General features: G+C 39.5%; 1 protein-coding gene across 3 annotated transcripts in view; it reads right to left on the bottom strand.

Moving 5' to 3' along the window:
* Positions 1-18,189, bottom strand: part of grik4 (glutamate receptor, ionotropic, kainate 4) — a 254,553-nt gene that overhangs the window by 165,790 nt on the left and 70,574 nt on the right. For 2 of the 3 annotated variants that reach the window (XM_031860591.1, XM_031860593.1), the window contains exon 2: positions 13,224-13,451. The exons of the other annotated variant lie outside the window; for it this stretch is intronic. The gene's annotated coding sequence lies outside the window, so the exon portion shown is untranslated. The remainder of the gene's footprint in view (positions 1-13,223; positions 13,452-18,189) is intronic. 3 annotated transcript variants of the gene reach the window in all.

Below are 18,189 nucleotides of genomic sequence, written 5' to 3'. Positions count from 1 at the left end.
TATTTTAGGTCAAGAATCATTTCCCTTAAAGGGTTCTCCCTCTGCCTCGTCAGAATGAGGCAAAAAATAGTCTCTTACCGGCTGTGCCCAGTGCACGCTTTTTCTCAGTATGTTGCAAGCGCGGCAATCAGCAGACACGGCAGTTGTTCAATTATTACAGAGGACACTCGCAAGGTGGGGCACTGTCAAAACAGCGTTTATCTAGCTGTGTGGCGTTATCACACAAGCCAACAGTGCAGCAGGAATGTAGCAACTGCAAGGCACCTTGGCGCATTCCTAGAATGCTTTTTACTCATCCATGGCCCTCCTCGGAGGGATGACAGTGGCACACATCTGCACAGCGTCATCCTGGGCTTCTATGTACCCTTTCCATCTGTTTCTGCGAGATGTACCTAAGGCCTTACTGACTTATTCAGTGTTAAATGTCCTATACGGCAGATAAAGCATTGCCCGATCTGTCACTTTTATGCACGTGTCTAAGGATGCGCTTCTAACCTGATCATCACGGATTGGTGGGCTGCATGGGTACGCTTCTGCAGTGGAAGGGCTGTGTGTAGAAGGGTTATTTTGCTGACAGGATTTCTTGTAGAGATACAGTAACATGCCAATTCCACAACACACAGCATTAGAGGAAGATGCTCACAATTAGACATGTTTAAACAAGCCTATATTTTAACCATATTTTATAAGACGAAACAAAGGGTAAACTTTAAGTTATTATCCAAACTCTCCATCATTGCCGTCCATTACATTTTGCACATCTACCTCCTGTTTTAATGTTTATGTCCTTCCTTTTGTAATCCATGCATACAGTTTTAAATTGCAATTGTCAACTTTTGTTATGTTCACTTATTTTTACTTACAAAAAACAAGATGGTGATAATTGGATTGAACAGGAAATTTGTTTTAAATCTATTTAGTTTTCTGACAGCTTGTGTTGCTCTGCTGGAGGGTACCCAAAATGAAAGCTGTGTCTAGCAGTGTCACCGTGTCCTCGGATCTCTGCAATAATATTTGATGGGTGACATGTTATTGCAAGAAATAGAAATGATGGCCAAAACTAAAGAAATACGACCAAAATTGTACAAACACATTTTGTCCTTGATGTATAAGGGTAGGGGTGCATCATAGCTAAAGGTCATAGCCCTCTTTTCTTTTGATATATGATGAAAGTTACTATTTTTGTACAGAGAAGAAGTTCACTCTAATATTTTAGATCTCTCTAAAATTGGAAAAAAGTAAATCTGCAAAGCTGTTGGCATCTGCCAGCACAGAAACTCACATTTTGTATGCATGGATGTTGATTTATTTTTTATTTATGATATTTAGCAAAGCAATATGTGGTTTAGGCAAAGTTATTTTCACATGTAAAAGTGTGATACTACAAATCAATTAAAAGTGATACGACATAAATGAAGACACTCGATATGAAAAGCCTCTCGGTGCTCTGAATTAAAGGAAAGTCTTAGTGCCAATGTATTCTTTGGTGGCCAAAGTGCCAGTTCCCTAATGTTTAGATACTTAACACTGAAGAAGCGGTGTGACAAATGTAATGACACTTAATATATTCTATCAGCTTAATACTTCACACAGTACACAGTGTACTGTGTGTAAAATGTTGTCACCGAAGGTAGATTAAAATCATACAATTATTTTACTGATGAATAGATTGTACATGACCTTGAGAGCTAGTGCTCAGCTACAATTCTAATTGACTGTTGGGAGGTCAAGGTGATGCTACTTGTTTGCTAGATCTGTGTTATGCTCACAGTAACAATGAATCCTTGTAATCTTTTTGGGAACATACATTTTCTGTTAATAGCACTGGAAGTGGATCACTGAGTGCATGTGTTTATGTAGGAGAGGCAAAGAAAAAGAGAGACCCAGAGTGTGACAGAGAGATGGAGAGGCAACAAGAGTCAGAAAGAGACTGAGGAGGGGACACAAAGGCTAATGTATCAGAGAGAGATGTCTGCCTTTGTGTTTACCTGAGAAACTTTAGAGCTCAAGGGCATTGCGTTTGTGTTGTTTGGCAGGAGAAGGGGAATGAAAAAAGTACGGTTAAAAGATGACTTGTCTCGCTTCTGAAAACACTCAAATCTGACTGTCCACATACACCATCGTAGATTGGCTCATTCAATTTTAGAATTGGAGTGAAAATACCCCCCTTCTGTTATCCATTTTTTTAAATGTGCTGCTAATGAAAGTAATAGAAATTTGTTTTATGTGTTAGTTGTCTTTCCCTGAACAGCAACGTTTGGAAATACTACTGCTGCTGCTTGAAATACTACTGCTGCTGCTACTACTACTACTACTTTATCTTTCTATGATACTATCAGTTTAAAATCTAAGGTACAACTTACTCTGGTAATACAAGAACATATAAAAATATTATAGTATAGGTAAAAACAAGTATCTACAGCCATGATAACACCTTTATGAGGCTATACCTCTTAACGGTTATCTATTGCTACATACTGTACCAATATGTTCCCTGCCAAACAACACAAACACAATGTTCTTGCTGCCGAAACAAGTACATTTTAATATGTGTGTATTTCAAGTAAAGCTCCACTACGACTGTTGTATTGCAAGACCTTTGAATTTTAATCTTGATGTTTCCATACCAAATATGATGCCTAGGTCATTACTTTTTACAAAGTCACAGCATTTAAAGCTGAGATCAAATATGAGCTATGGTATGGACCTGGAAGGATAAGCCCCCTTTTAAGAATTACTACACCGCTGATCTAATTTGGATATGAATAAAGAAGATTGTGGCTGATACATTAGCACATTTCTTTGATAAAGATTTTAATGCTAATAGGCGCTTCAAGCAGAATGTTTCAAACCATATGTACTGTATGCACGTTTGAGAGAAGGTGAAGTGTAAAATCCCAAAGTTAAGCCTTAGCTTCACAGCACTGCCTGCTGTCTCCCCGAGGGTCTGCTCCAGAGGGGTATCAGCATGCTAAGTGAGATCCAACCGTCAGAATAGAAACCACTAGAACACAGGCGGCTCAAACGTCCACTTCTCTGTACTGTAAATAGCCAACAATGGGGTTTGACTTCACACTCAACCAATAATTAGTTAGGCAATAGACAATTCATTTATGAATTTCTTAAGTTATTAAAATGAGAATCTGCTACAGTCACCTTTGCCTGACCACATTAACGACAACAAACAAATGATGTAAGGTATTTAAAGAAACCACCTGTTTAATTCATGCAGTTGCATGTTCTCAATTGATATGCTCAGTACAATCAAAGTCTTGGTTGGGATTGACTTCATGTATGTCCTTTCTATGTTCATGGGCGCATTGATGTATACATTGTATACATTTTTGTGAGATAATGCAGCGGGGGGGGGGGCAATTTATTACCCGAAAGTCATTACACCTAATCTCTAGAGTGATGGGGTCATTTTTCCCATGAGTAACGAATGTGTGTTGATGCTCTACCAGTGACAGGTGGTATAGCAGTTGATAAATGGAGCTTAGCAAAAGTTCAATCAGGAAGACGACTACATTCACTCTCCTCTGCACTTTTAGTCATTACTTTCTCTCAGCCACACCTCTTGGCTCTTATCCATTCATATACTTCCCTCCATTATCGTATCACTTTAACATCTAAAAGGCAACTTCTGACAGCTTCACTTCACACCAGTGAGTAAGTCTAAAAGTATAGCCACATTGATCTCTGCAAGGCCAACACCTTCTAGAATCTGCCCCACCTGTGGGCAGATCGACAGTTGACTGCTTGTGGCAGAATACGATCACAAATGATGCTTGACTGGTGTTAAGTGTTATATTACAGGTGTAATAAAAGCCTGACATTTACAGTTATTTACATAACATACACAGTCTCACAGGACACATATAACAAATGTACCCTCCATGTCACCTGTGAGCTTGTCGAGCTCCATGCAAGGGATTTACAACTTGAAATGCAAAATGACAAAGAGGCAGTGGCTCTGCCTTTGCTCACCACACTGTCTATCTGTACCGTAATGCTATCATTCCTCTCAATCATCAATCACAATATCTATCCTACATCCAAATAGTGTTGTGCTCTGCTTGCAGCTCCTGAAGGTGATGCCAGCATCCACTACGCCGTTGTCCTAAAGATTTAGGGGTTAAAAAAAATTGATGGATGGACTGAAATATGAAAATGAAATCCATCAAGTCTGCTTACACTGGCTGCATTCAGATAAATACTCCAGCAGCACACAACTACTACTGATACTGCAATCTGCTGGCTTCACGGCTTGTCCAGTGTGAGCTATTAAGCTGCTGCTCCAGGAGCTTCCCCCTCAGATCACCGCTGACCCGAGAAGCGATCAACCCGGTCCTGATTAATGGGTATCTGAGCCTCATTGGAGGCAATCACACTAAGAAGGTTGGGCCAAACAGTAACAAATGGGACAAGCCGCAATCATCCTTTATTGCATCAATAACCCCAGTTATCGATTACTCTGCATTACATTTTCAGAGGAAAAACACACCTTAATTGGTGTTGTGTGACACATCTTTAGTTTCGTACCTAAAATTTCCTGCTGGCACTTTCAGAAGAATGGTCTTTTAATCCATTTCAGATAACTAGGCTCAGCGAGTGAAGATCTACGCAGGTATTAACCCAGACTCCTGAGGTAATCATTTCCACAGACCAACATGGCATGGCATTAGGCTGATTTGCTCAAATGTTATTCCCTTTTCTTGAGCATCCGTACACCGTATTCCAAAGTTAGAGATTCATTTAGGAGAAACTAGGGTTGTCACTAACAATTATTTTAGTTGTCTGTTAATCTGCTGATTATTTTCCAATTAAACAATCAATAGAAAACAGTACAACATGAATGGTAACTTATCTGCCAACTAGTTGATTGATCAACTAATCATTTCAGTTCTTGTAAGACAGAAACAATAGTAATTGCCTCTCATGTGACACAAAAGATATTCCTTTCAAATTGTAATATTTTGTTACACAATAAATACAATGTATGCAAAGGTACACACATATATTTGATATCTCGTAACAGTCATCGATACCCTTTAACATTTTTTTTTTTTATTGTGTGTTACTGCATCATTACGTTTTAAAAGCCCAAAACCCTCCTGAGAGAAAGCCCCAGCCACATGGGTCTATACATTAGAACTTCGAAGAGAGATCTACCAAGAAACAGCCTTAATGTCCTGTGCAGACAGACACACACACACACAAACACACACCACCAACATCAGAGTCTGTTCTCAAACAAGCTGTAGCAATGGGAGATTTGAAAACGGCCATGCCACAGAGACAAAGTGAGAGCTGGCTGAAAACAAAATGGGCATTTGTTTTTGATGTCCCATTATATGCGTTGCTTCTTTGCCTGGGACCTCGATCCATCCATCTACAGAACAAAACTCCTACCAAAAACATCTTCTTAAAGCAACATCTACATATTAACTCAAACACAGGGGTCACCTTTTAAAACACGACATCATGGAACAACACATCTCCGATTGTTACCAAACACCCAGAGAGACAGCTTGTTTAACAACCTTACCTCTAGTATCAGATGAAAATTCAACTGAACACACCTTTATTCTATTTCCTCGCTTCACTCACTTCTCACCTCTCTCTTTCTCTCCCCCACTGAGCTGGAGGAGATAAATGAAATGAGGGCCGACTTGTTCCCTGGACATTTTAATTAGCTAGTCTGTAATTCAGCTTGACCCCCTTTCAACTTTGATCAGCCAGCGGAAGCTCTGATAAGGACCTGCTACTCATGTGCAAACACTGGGGTTGTTCAACGGCAAATTGTCTCTTTGCCGTTTGCAGACGCCCTCTACCTGTGCTGTCATGGGAGAGTTGTTTACGGCTCAGTGAAAACTAAAAGCCCAACTAAATCGGAAATGCTGCGGGTGAGCTGTGCCTTGCTCTCCAGGTTTCTGGAGGCTACATTAATGTGCAACAGTATTAGCCTAAGGTCCTACAGGCTAGCATTTTGTTTCATTTAGTCTTAAAATGACATGAGCTTTGGGCTTTATGAGAGCCAGCTGAAAGCAAAAACAACAATAAAAAAACAGCAATACAACCTCAAATGGGTACATCATGTTATTCGTACAAATATGTTATTCGTACAAATATGTTATTCGTACAAAACTATATATATATATATATATATATATATATTTTGTTTTGTTCATTGTGTGTGTGTGTGTGTGTGTGTGTGTGTGTATTAAACAGACGTTTCAAATAGCATTTTCAAAAATGTGTTATTAAGGCAAATCATTATTTAATAAATTGCTGTGATTACCTAATCCCACACTCCTTTTGTAATGTGTTATACTGCTGACAAGTAGAGATGGTATTTTCGGCCAAGGCAGCAATTGTGTGACCGGAGATTGACAAAAGTTAAACGCAGTTTTAAATAGGTATTATTACTTCACGCACACAAAGGCTACTCAGTGTACCCTTCGGACATTTCATAACAGATCTAGACACACTTTTTGCAGCCACTAATACCTCTAACCAGCCATAACCAGGAATATCAGGAAAATCAAATGGAACACAGTGGTTTCATCAGCTAGAGATTGTCAGCGTCACAGTCATAATCCAACTCTGACCTCCTCTGCCCTATTATCATTAGATCCACCCAGCAAAGTGGTCCCATCCATCAGCTGGTTTACACTGTGACAGCAGCCGGTTTCTACACGACTGGGGGTTCTTCCAATTTGTAAATGGGATTGGAGCACATCTACAAAAGGTTGAACAATACACCGCTGGAGCCAGCTGTGGCGTCTCTACCCACCGCTGCCCTTAATTCACATGCTAACTGTATCTGGAGATGCTGCGGTGACTTTGCCCACTCATCAAACTCCTTCTGTACCTCTCATATTGTTTTTAATATCTGAGGTATCATGTCTCACTCCCTGCCTCAGTTCCTCTTGCTAAATCCTCTGACAGTCTCCTCTTCTCTCCATTTCTTTTTTTACTCCTCATTATCTCCACCAGGCGTAATATATTACACTGCCATTGACTGCCTGCTTACTCCTCACTTTCCACTCTTAACTGGCTCAGTACCGGTAGGGGCTGCTAGTGATAACACAGCTGAGTGCTTCTATGACCCTGAGCCACTACTCTGCGGCCAGAGACACATTGAGGCGGTAACAGTTTGCACACTGTTGTTGTTGTTTTGGACGGTGTATTTGGCTAACATCTAAATTGACTACCAGTACACACACTGCTGTACCTCGCTGCCACTCAGCTGCTGCTAACCAGCCAGGTAACTTGGCGGGTTTACCTCTGTGTTTTGGCACGACTGTATGAAGTGTACTATACGACAAACTTCGAGCCCATTGTATTGCGTTACATTGTCGCTTGTTTTTCAGTTTAAATGAAGATCGTCAGTTCGACGAAGCTTTACAGCACTGGTTGTATTCATTCAATCGCACACAAAAGCAGCGGTTGTTGCAGACACACCTGGCGGAGATGTGCACTCTACTGAGTGCCCCTGTCTAGTTATCTCTTCTCCTCTACTGCGCCTCATACCCACGGTCATTTGGTCCTTCCTTTCTTCTCCATCTCCTTGAAACTCCTCCATCCCTCCCTGTCCTCCTCTCTGCTTCTGATCTCAGAAAACGTACCTGTAGATGATATGCATTGCCATTCAACAGGCAGTATTGGTAGTTCAGTAAAGCAACACATGGCCATTGACTCCACTTACAGAAATACGACCAGAACAAAACCAACAAAACCAGTGAATTATGACAGCAGATTTGTGCCACATGTTTAATTAACTGTGCATCTTTTATATACTTCCAAGACAAGATAGCAGAAATTATAGCACATTTATAAATAACCGTGGCGACCTTAGAGTTATGTTTCATGGGTTTGGATTTTCCAATTATGCACCGCTGTGCCCCGATAAAGCCCAACAGCAGTTAATAATGCTGGAAATCATTGCAGCATGGTCACAGGCTGCACAACAGGATATACTTTCTAACAGCCAAAGGTGAAGTGCACAAAAAAGTAATGTATGCGTAAAAGCTATGTAAAGCCTCCACATCATGGGGTCTAACAAGAGTAACCTGCTAGGTTTGGTGATTTTCCACCCCCTCTCCTGCTGTAACAGACATAATTCAACGAAAGAACAAAGTAAAAACAGACCCAAAACACATAGTTTGGCATGAGCGCTAATCATTTTTGAAGCGTTCATTCTTATCTTTCATTTTTTTTACAATATAGACTGAAATAGAGCATATATCCCGATCCAATAGCAGGCCTGTCTACTGATATATTCACAACATCTTATTGTTACTTCCGGCTGCTACTCCCTGGCCAGATGCTGCCACTGATTGCAAGCTGAAAAGCGCCACAAGCCACCCGAGCTTTCACCCATATGTTATTCTACTCAATTGAAGATGATTCACTATTAATTACAGTAAATTTATCACACAATAAACCAGGTATTTTTACCCAGAGTATATTTCAACAATATGATTATGTGGTCTGTCTACAGAAATGTTTCTGTCTGATGGCCGAGTTAAGCAGTTGCTTCTTATGAACCGTATCTTCTACAACCTTTAAAATGCAAATACACAAAGTCGTGCTGCTTTTTCAGAGATATTCTTAAATAAATCATTTGTCATTCTGCTAATCTGTCAGGCAGTGACTCTCAATAGCAGTTACACCGTCTAATATTCTGAGCTCCCTTCATAAGCTGTACTTCACCTTGCAAAAGTCTGCTTCTTAACTCTTTCTAAACCCTCAGATCCCCTCTACGCTTTCTCCCCCATGTATATTCGATGTGCTACACAGCCAAGGCTTACTGCGGGTGAATCATGTATTATCCCTTGTCCTCTGCTCCTGCTCTTACATCTCTCCTTTCCTGTAATTTCATTTTCCAGTAGGGCTGTCAGGCATGTGGAAGAATCTGTCTACCACATGGTGAGGGGAGCAATGAACAATTGTATTATGCCAGTTGGGCCACACATCCCACACAGCATCTTCACAATTGGCCACAAAAATAATGAGACAACTATTTAAACAGCTCTGATCAAACAGGAGTCAATCAAACAGAAACCATGAACACAAAGAGGGGGGAAAAAATGTGTCTGCATGAGAGAGATGCACACAGCGAGGCAAGACTGCAGTCATCTACCAACACTAGAGTTTTAAATAACAGAGAGCTGAAGTTGGACGCTTAGGTTGATGAAACAAGCTCATAATGTCTGATAGAAGGGACTAAGCATGGTGATAGCCTTATATTTAATAAACACATATAATACAAACGGAAGTGCTCAAAACTCTGTGAGCCATCCACCTTTTTCACACTCTGACCCCATTCCCTTTATTTTCATAGTTACATAATCCATCTACAGCCTCCCCTCTTTATGACCCCTTTGCTGCCTGCTGCCCATCAACGTTTCTACACTTTTAAAAACTCTCTCAACCACTCTTTTCTAAAAGGACCTTTAAACAGGAGGTCTATGAAAAACACTTATGCAGGCACAATATAATGCAGATGATATCCATGATCTCGTATGCACCCAGACCAAACCAAAGAGGTATAGCCAGTCTATGTCTCAGAAGCCTGAAAAGGGAAAGGCCTAATAAGGCAGTTCCACATGAACCATGTGCTTCAATCATTCCCCAAATGTTCACAGCCTGGTGTACACATGCATGCTCACACAATCACATACAGATCACTTGATTTTTGCAGATTTGTCCACAATTCCAAATGACTACTCATAACCGTCAATGAAAGACATCATAGCGAGAAACCCATCAACATCCCATTAGCAACTTTCAAGGATAATGAGTATGCAGTGTGGCTTTTAGAAACCAAATGATAGCTTATACTGTGTCTGTGTCACAGACACATGACAACTGTAACCCCTATTTATACTGATATTCACAGTGCAATAAAGCGTATAATTTTAGCAATGATATCTGGAAAAAAACCCTCATCATAGTTCGTCATTTTGTCTTATTCCTTTAATCTATTATTGAATTCTGAAATAATGCTAAATGTTTAAAAATAAATTTCAATTTCAAGTGGATATGTGTTAAAGATGTTGTGTATTTTCATCCCACTTACCCTTTTAGTCCACAGAAAATACTATTTTAGACCTCATAAAGAAACTTAATAACTGACAATAGCATGTTAAGATGGAGAGTTTTTCAGTGCATTTATTGTGTTTCCAGTCGGTCTCTGATATGCTGATGTCCTGCTGACTTAAATTACATTCCTCATTTATGCCATTATGATTCCCTGATTAAATTGCAATTAAAATTAATCAAAGGAAAATGTGTGAATTTATGATTCGCTATTTAGTTCCTAGTTCAAAGAAAATTCCAGATATTTCCCAAATTGACTCACACGTGTTTCTCTTTGAACATTAATTAGCTGAGCAGCAACAGCACTTTAAAAGAGGCCAGATGGCATTCAAGCTGGATTGGTGCTGTGGTCAGCTTAGGCATCCCAAAACAAGTTCTTCTTTGGCATCCAGTATACAGAAGCTGTCTGCCAGAGTCCTTGTACCTGTCTGCCTCAGTAATCTGCCAGAAAGCAGACAAACATCAGTGAGCCTTATCTCTACTTCTCAGGAGCAGTCAGGAAAGGAGGCACGCAAAAGTGGTCCAGGAGCAACACACAGAAGGAGCAGACTAAGACAGACTCTTGAATTCAATCAACGCGCAACACAAACAACTCATTAACACACATCACAAAGCACATGGAACTTATTCTGGAAAAAAAGGCACAGAGTTTATCAGACATGCGCCGTGTTTCTGTTAAGCAGGTTAAGAGGAATCTGCTACAGGCTATGGTGAGAGCATCAATGATGCAGGAAACAAAATGCAGCAAAGATTATTTTATGAGCATGACATCACAGGACAACTTCAACATTTCCAGTAAGGCTCCGCAGAAGGATTTACCCAGTGGCAATATTGAATGCTGTGGGTTGACACACACGGAGTGGCTATAATACACCATCTGCTCCAAAGTGATATTCAATACTTGCATCTCATGCAAGATTGCACATGTGGGCAATGAAATTGAAACCGTCTCCTCAAACTACTTTCCTTGAGCCAAAAGTCAAATTCTGTCAGTAGTAGATTTCACAAGGCACTGGTGCCTCAGAGAAATGCAATGTCTTTACAGCATACTGCGTGTTCTGGCATTTGTATTCACAGCGTACTGAAGCTGCCTGTGGGGGAGATGTGGTGGCTTAAAAAATATGAAATGTGTGTTATCCTGCATATGAATTGGGTTTTTTTGTCACTGGCACAAGAGTTTGTAATATGAAATAGGCTAAATAAGTGGCATTACTTTCAGAGGAGTTTGTACACGTGTATGTGTGTGTGTGTGAGTGAGTGTGTGCGCGAAGATATCTTTTGTTGCAGTATCTGAAAAGTTTCTGTTGGAGACATTTCTATCGTAAAAGTAGACTTCCTGTTGTTGGAAGTCTGATTGCTAGTCAAAGCTGGTGAGCGGCTTGTCACTCATCAGCTGATTTACCTTACAGGTCTGTCCAACTTAAATGAGCCTGGGCCGAAGTTGTCGCTAACTTCGGGGCTAATCTTTTTCGTTTTAATTAGCAGGGAGGAAGCAAGACATGGAAACTTGGAATGGATTGCTCCACCCCGACACACTAAAGTACAAAAGCCCAGCAAAAGAGGAGCATTTTGCACGGTAGCTATGCAAAATGTGGAATGACACACAAAAAGATACTTAGCATGGGAAAGTTCTGCTAAAAAACAGTTCTCTAAATTGTCAAGATGAGAGAAAGTAACTAAAGCTCATCCAGCAGGCTTGTTTAGACCACTCAGGAGAAGAAACCAGCAACAAAAAGCATGCAATCTTTTATGGATTCATTTTACATAGATGGATGAAAACCTCTCGGCTGAAGAAATCTCAATAAAATAATCCCCTTTCACGCAAACAGTGCTGAATTATAGTCCAATAAGCAGCTTTTATTTTCACATGCAAGTGCTATAAAAACATTTTGTTTCCCGCTTTTGTCCGCATTGTGGCGCTCACAGAAAGGAATGGAGAGTGTTTCACTGTTAGGTTGCTGTGAGCAATTTGGTCTGGACCCAATTTGGCCTTGAAGAAAAAAATCTCTTAAGACATTATATCACAGGGACAACAATCATTTATGTAGCAGCAAGTACTTCTCAAGCTGCTTTAAAGGACAACTTGAAGCTGTTATGATGTTACAGTTAAGTATATCATCAGCCTGTGACGTTCAGTGTGTGCGGGGGTTATTTCGTGGTGTCAAAATCATTCCACTTCTTGTTAACGTTCTTATTTTTCTTTACCCTGCCTAATCTGCTTCTAATTCAGTTAACATTTCAGAGAACTTGGCTAGATTTGACACATTCACCAATGCTTTTATTTATATTGTAGATAAAGCGAGCAATGCAGAATACTAATCACAACTTGGCTTGGCTTGGTTGTTTCTCTCAGTACCAGACCTTTTTGGAACCACTGACAAAATTGGAGATGTTGGCAGCTCTTCACTGCTCCATCCTGATGTTTTAGATTGCTGACACTTTTCTACCAAATTAACCTCTTGAATCCAGATATCCCTTTCTGGTAGTGTCAAAATTATGACAGACTTTTTAATAATCTACAGCACAATGCTGTCAAAAGTAGATCATCTCTTTGCTTGAACCACTGCTTTGTTTCAGTGATAAGATCTTTACTTTGAGTGAATTTTTTTCAAATATGATATGCTATGTATACAGGATCGCATTACAATGAAAAATAATTTGATGGCTGTGCAATATATGTACCGGTACATATTTTCTTTAAATTTAGCATGGCATTCTTGGTTACCTTGGAAACTTGTGGATCATTGCTGAAATTAAAAACAATCTAATATTTTTTAACAAAAGTCAACAAAATGTGTTTGTAATGATAGATCCAGGGTACATAGACATGGTATCAGGTATTAGGATATCTAAATTAGGCTATACAAATAGCCACATTTTTTATGTGGGCTCCCATCATTTTCATTAAAACATGTAAAAAGTTAAATACATTTCTAGAGTATACCCTCTAGTCACTCTTACATCAAAAGATGATGAGGTTTATAGGCATGACAGGCCAAGAGACCTTTGCCTAAACTCATTGTGATTCATTACGGCCTCCCTCTCCTTCACTCTCTGCGGTCGGTCATTGAATAGGGCAGGTGAGTGGCGGCTGATTACCAAACATCTTCTCCTACCTTTGATCTGCTGAGGTGCGAGGCTCTAATCCATTTTACAGCACAGGAGGCTGTCTGATCTGGGTGGTTGTGGTAGCCACTTAGCTTCTCCTCATCTCATATACACATGTAGTGTATGCCCCCGGCTCTCGCACAAGTGTGTATATACACACACACACACACACACACACACACACACACACACACACACAGTTTGGGCTCCGAACACTGCACAGCTACGGACACACACTGTAAGAGAGTCAGAAAAAACAAAAGAGGATGAATACGATTTTATGAGGCATAGACAAATGCATATCATCAAGGAGCGCGATCAATCTCACACTGTGCAGGGTTTTAGTAATACTGAGACATAAAGACATTATTTTGTTGTAGTTCCCCAAGCGTATCAAAACTTGCATAAGCGCACACATACTGCTGAGAGTAAACTATGTATTTCCGAATGCAACTTCAGAACAATGGTATTGCAATATAAATCATAGTTCAGGTATCAAATTCTGCAGTCCTATTCCTAATGCTGAGGAAAGCCATTGAGTTTGGAATGTGCACCGTAAACCATAGTTCACGGCCCCGTTTTGCTGATGGTCTTCTTTTACTGTTTGTCCCTTACTCAGCTAGATACCCTTCCTCTTTATATAGCGCATTCAACATTTTTCATACCGTCACTACATAACACTTTCAACAGGCTGTGGAACGTTTCAGCCTTCAAAACAAGGCCTAGCACGCAATATTGCAGGGCAATTTCCACGGTGAATAAGAAAGTAAATGTCACTTACAAGTTGAGCATTAATCTCATTGCGTTTTATTAATGGCACCCTTACTCAAAGGAAATTTAAACTTCTCCCCAGAGTAAACACTTAGCACAATGGTGAAACGTCACGGCAGATGCACAGCCTGTCATGCCACCGACGGTTCGCATATACAAACTACACACAAGCATGCACATACACACAAATGCACCAGTGACCTTGGTAAGTGCCAAGTTGTCCAGGTTCTCATAACTATTGTAAGCTATCTAAAATCACTGATTGTGATTCCAAGGTTGTACTTTTATGAATGAAAGCCACTTTGTGTCTGATTCGAAACTTTTTGGCTTCAACACCGTCCAGTAGTAGTCTTAAAAACGATGATTTAATAGACAGCGATGCATGCCACTGGACCCCGTGTTGCACTGATCCCAACTGAGGACCACTTTCATAAAGTGGCAATCCAACATGTGCACCCACTTCACACAGTGATTGACTAGGTGTGTGGAGGGGAGAAAGAAAGCAACGTTTGAAATTCTTTTTTTTTTCTCCTTTTGACAGAACTATTTCTGATTCGTTTCATGTGAACAACACTAAGAATGTCTTCCAGAAAAGACAGGAAAGTGTGCATCGTGATCCCCATATCTTTATAAGAATTTCATCTCCCACCTCTCCGTGACAACTGGCTACTAACCCTGCCTTCAAGTTTGGCTTTTCATAACAGCTGTAAGATGTAACCGTCCAATGTGGTTGGGCAATACTAACCAATTCAGACCAATATTGTGAGGTGGATTAAACCTGCATCAGTAGTCAGTTAACGCACTTCAGCTGACCTTTATAACTCTTGCAGCCTGCCCCATTTTTGAGAACTATAAGGGATGAAAATTAAATGACACCAATGCTAAAATATTATTTAACCTGCTCCCAAAAAAGGCAGCAAAGGGCAAAGGGGAGAGGGAATAATAGAAAACATGTGTGGGCAAGTGAAGATGTGAAACTGATGACTTTGACCGGTAATCATTTTATGTCATTCTCTGGTTCAGTGTATTTAACCGGATTGTTGACTGGAGTCTCTGCTAATGGCGACAACCAGAGATTAACCTGCGACGGTCTAAACACACGCTTGTATGAAACGGGTATAAGACTGAAGGGCTGAGAGTGCAACACATCGCCTGCACCATGTTTCACTGGGACATCATTTTTGTACAAAGAATTTGTGCCATCAGAAACACTTCACAGATGTTCTAATCACATACATCACATTAAGAAACTGATTGCATAAAATATGTACTTTAAGAATGCTAAACAATTAATTAATAATTCTTAAGCAAAATATCATTGCAGCAGAAAAATGACAGTTTCATATCTATTCAAGTCTCATATTTTACCTTCTAGGTAACCCACGTGCTAATATATTGTCGATAAACAATGGTTTTGTTCTGCCGGTTTGTCTTTGCAGTATTGATCTCACTATATTTGGCTGACTCCTCTGTCAACAACTGTAAAACCGATTACCACTGCAACTTTATAATGGTAGCAGAAAAACAAACACACTGATAGCACTGCTACTTTAACAACTTAGAGTTGTCTTGAAAGTCCTCCGCTTGCTCAAGTGAATTCACAGATGAATCCATTGCTGCATTCAAAAAACTGCTATATTCAGTCGGGGGAATCCGCTTGTCTTTAATTACTTGCAATGAGTTTTGAAGAATGTATGTATCCATCTTAAGATGATTTACAGTAGGCACAGAATTAAAGGTTAGATCAAATGAATATTTGAAGCTCTTGGAGGGATAAATAATAATGGGGAAACTTTAAGTGCTGACATATGTAAAGTTGCAGCAGAAAGGATATTGTTGCTGAATCCTGCTCTCCTCTCAAACTCATTTCCCCTTCGTCTTCCTCCTTCCTCCCCGTTTTTCCATTCTTCTCCCTGCCTTACAGCTTCAGGCTGCTGTATACAACCCAAAGGTACGGAATCTATTTCTTGTCCAACACTGTCCAAAGAACTAAATTCCTACTGTACTTGCTGCCCTTACCATTAAAATAAGCACTATAACTTTTACATCTTTTATGCATGGTAAACCTCTGTAACTGCCCAAGTTGCTCCCTGGTCACTATACAGTATAGCCGACTGCTCCTAATGCTTGAGATGGGTTAAATTCAGGGGTCCTATTTCACTACTTTATGCTGTGTTGTGATTTCATGTGAGAAAAATAAAAATAAATACAAAATTGCAATGACGAGAATCATATTCTCAGTATGGTATACAAGGAGAAATACCAGAGATGCTACTTAGGTTCTGGGCAGTCAATTTGTTTTTTTAGACCGTTTACAAATTCCCATTAGCTATTAGTCCACATGTTTACAACCTAACCACAATATATATATATATATATATATATAATTATGTTTGAAGAGAAATGGGCAATTATGTTTTGGTTAAAAAAAAAATATCTGCACTTTGTATGTTTCTGAAAACAATGTACATTTTGAAATATTCACAACCACCACATTGCAAAACTACATTATGAAAAGACCATATGAAATTGTTATTGTGTAACATCAGCATCGAGATGATTACCAATAGGCTTGAATTTGTCTGCAATCACATATTCTCAACAAAAATTAGGTTTGTAGTATTGTAAAAAAAAAAAAAAGCCAAATATTTATGCCTAGATAATATTCATGTAGTTTTAGAACCAAGTTTGAACTCTTTACCAAGCATTTTAAACACAGATCCTAGGACAAGGGCATAGGTAACGTTAACTTACCAAAGTGTACAAACAACTTTTTCCAGTTATTTCAGCCAATTTTTCAGTAAATATCAGTCAACTTCTGTGCTCCCCATCCAAAATGAAGCTCAGGCACTTCCATGTGGTAATCGTAAAAATAAACCACTAATGCTTATGCAAGACAACTGTTGTAGCTCAGTCGAGCTGTACATTACAATAGCAATCGCACTAATGCAATATCTTTGACATGTAATTGGGAAAAGAACAGGCGTGATTAATGAAATCAATGGTGGCAGAATTCCATTTAGCTGCTGTGCGTTTCAAGGCCATATTAGATGTTGTTAGTTAATCACACCTGTGCTTTTCCTACTTTGACAAGTCAAAATATATTTTTGTCACAATGCTTCTGCTGTTGCGAAGGTAGTTGTAAAGCTGCGTAGCTAACCCGAGATGGGAACATAAAACATGATTAATGTCCCCCATGTCGCTGCTGTTTATGGATGGCAATTGCATTGTGTGACTGGCAGATTGTAGTTGTTTTCCACAACAAAGCTTATTTATAACATTGAAAAAAACCATGCCCATCATTTAATGACAACAATTAAATGAATGGCATTTTAAACTACATGTGTTGAAGTGAAGATTAATGCCATTAATAAACCTTAATTATCCCATAATTAAGATATTACCTCTGCTAGGTTATGCCTTTGAGTGCAGTTGTTTGAGTGCAGGATAGCTCAAAATGTTTTAGCCGATTTCACTAAGATTCGGTGAGCAGTCAGGTAGTTGACCAAAATCCATTTTTTATTGATCTGTAACAAATATCCCATGATTATCTATTTGTTTGTGTAGTGTAATGCAGTGCTGGATTCTGATGCGTATTAGCGTTTTAGAGAAGTGAAACTGATTCTATTATCAACACAACACATTAGAGGAATATGCTGACTTAGCAGAGCTGTGCATACTCTCAGAGCTTTGCTCCCAGTTTTAAATTTCTTGCTGGAAGAAAAAGCAGAAACTAAGTGTAATATTAAAGCTGATCTGACATAATTTCCTCCAGGATACCGATACTACCTCTGGCTGCTTTCCATGTATCTAGGAAACTGATGAAGAATAAAAATACTATTAAAAAAGATATTAGTAATATACTTCCACTGACAACATTTCCTAATCATCCATTCAAACCGTGAAGTGAATGCTCATTCTCATGCGTGCTGGGTTACCGAGTTTGTTTGTGTGTGTTTAATGCGGGTTTGTACAGTATGTACATTTGTGCTTACATGTGCGTATGGGCATGCAAATATAAAGTGCCGTCATAAATTCTGCTTTTATCCCATGAATAAAATCCATCAGCTCTTGGATTGGATATATTTTTCATAAAAGAGATTGAGAGAAAAAATCTCCCCTAAAGCAACTTGATAAAATGCTGTCCGAAGGCAGATTTATGTGGATTTACTTCTTAACGTGTTGTTCTATTGTCAGGGCTGC

Source organism: Anarrhichthys ocellatus, unplaced genomic scaffold (genome assembly GCF_004355925.1).
Source record: "Anarrhichthys ocellatus isolate YVR2014 unplaced genomic scaffold, GSC_Weel_1.0 scaffold24, whole genome shotgun sequence".
Taxonomy (NCBI): domain Eukaryota; kingdom Metazoa; phylum Chordata; class Actinopteri; order Perciformes; family Anarhichadidae; genus Anarrhichthys; species Anarrhichthys ocellatus.
Note: the sequence above shows the minus strand (reverse complement) of the source record. Positions and strands in the feature narration are given on the sequence as shown.